General features: G+C 37.7%; 1 pseudogene; it reads right to left on the bottom strand.

The window, feature by feature from the left end:
- Positions 1-333: 333 nt before the first annotated feature.
- Positions 334-1,143, bottom strand: LOC145108200 (dirigent protein 22 pseudogene; annotated as a pseudogene).
- Positions 1,144-1,810: the final 667 nt, after the last annotated feature.

The following is a 1,810-nucleotide window of genomic DNA, read 5'->3' as shown; positions in this document are numbered from 1 at the left end:
ACAAAAGTCAATGAAAGTCAACCTTGGTTAGTACGCTCGGCGTACTCAACTCTACGTTGGACGTAGAGCGCGATACCAGAAAACGGGCCGTGTAGTCAGGCGTACGCTCAGCATACATAAGCTGTTCTCAAAACTTTCATGCAAAAAAATTATTAATCTTAAGACATCCATTCCAAACACAGATATGGCCCCTAAAGAACATCTTAATCCATAAATACCCTCCTGTCGATTCAAATTTTATTTTAATTTTTTCAAGATTTCATTCAATTAAATCCGACCAGAGAAGGGATGCATGGTTACCTGCAAAAATAAAAGATAATTTTCAAATCTCCATGCAGAAAACATAAAAATATTTATGATAAATTGATAACCAGCGAGTATTAATCCGCCTTACAAGTTAAAGGTCAAATCCCCATTTTACACCCATATATATGTCAGAAAAACATAAACGCGCGCAACAATACTTAAAAAGCTACATGCTCAAATCCAGTTCCTACTTCCTAGTAATGTTTTACGTACACATTGTATTCCACGATGGCATCCCCGGTCTTGGAATCAAACCAAACCGTATGCGCCAACGCATACCCAGTGGCATACCGAAACCGCCCACTGCCTCCGACAATCGGCATCTCCCTGACGTCCATCATCACCGGATTCCGGCCAAGGACACTGATACTACTCCCATTGAAGTCTCCTTGGGTGAACTCGTAGTTCAACACCATCAGCAATGACAGTTCTTTCTTGGCTGCAAATGCATACATTCCTTGCGCCTTTCCGACCACCTTTGATGACGCATCTTGGCCTTCTGTCAAAGCATTATCCATCATATATGTGTCGCCAAAGAAGCCTGGATCTGAGGTTCCGGCGATTTTGATTGCTGATGGGGTTTTGCCACTGTGGATGTCGTGGAAGAAGAAATGGAGCCGGGTTGTTTTCTCCATTCTTTTCATTGATATGGCTTCTGAAAGCTCCTCGGAGAAAATTCCATGAGAGGGATTTGAAAGGGATGAAAGGAGTATGAAGTAGAAGGTGATAGTAAAAGTATTTTTGAGAAAAGAAGCCATCGTAATTTGTGGGGGTTCCAAGTGGTTTCGAAAGTAGGAGTACGTTCGAGGTGATTTTATAGCAAACAAAGAAGTTACGAATAAATGTTGATTGGTTGAATACCTAGAAACTGAAATTAAACATTAACTAGAAAAGCAAGGAGATCGTATGATATCTTTTTTGACGTGGTGAAATAAGTCATGATGTTGAGCAAGTATGGGATTGCTTACGATTAAAGATCAAGTAAAGACTCTTTTTGACATGAGTATGTCCAATAAAGTAGATAAGTGTTTGGAACGATGAGTATGTGCTTATATATCTACTAAATCTCGTTTAAATTATACAAATACCTTATATATTTTTGGGTTTTAGTTGAATGAATCTAACCAAAGTTTTAAGAATTGATTTATCAAAGAGTTACATATTTATACTGCAAGGGACATTTATCTTATTTCAAAGACAAATTTGCAAAATAGTCTTTGTGGTTTGCAATTTTGTTTGGATAGGCTGAAAAACGTTAAAAAGACTAGGTTTCGTTGTGGTTCTGGTCTCTTTCAACTTGAAAAAGACTATTTTACCTATATTTTTTGTAACTTTTTTTCTATTTAATTTTAAATTTTATTAAATAAAAATATAGGACTCTCTCTCTCTCTCTCTCTCTCTCTCTCTCTCTCTCTCTCTCTCTCTCTCTCTCTCTCTCTCTCAGGTCTGCTCCCTTGAAATCAAACAGAACTGACTACTCATTTCTCACTTAATCGATGCCTTT

Source organism: Lactuca virosa, chromosome 1 (genome assembly GCF_052849685.1).
Source record: "Lactuca virosa cultivar CGN04683 chromosome 1, Lactuca_virosa_CGN04683_v6, whole genome shotgun sequence".
Lineage (NCBI taxonomy): Eukaryota > Viridiplantae > Streptophyta > Magnoliopsida > Asterales > Asteraceae > Lactuca > Lactuca virosa.
The sequence above is the reverse complement of the archived record's forward strand: the minus strand, read 5'-3'. Positions and strand labels throughout refer to the sequence as shown.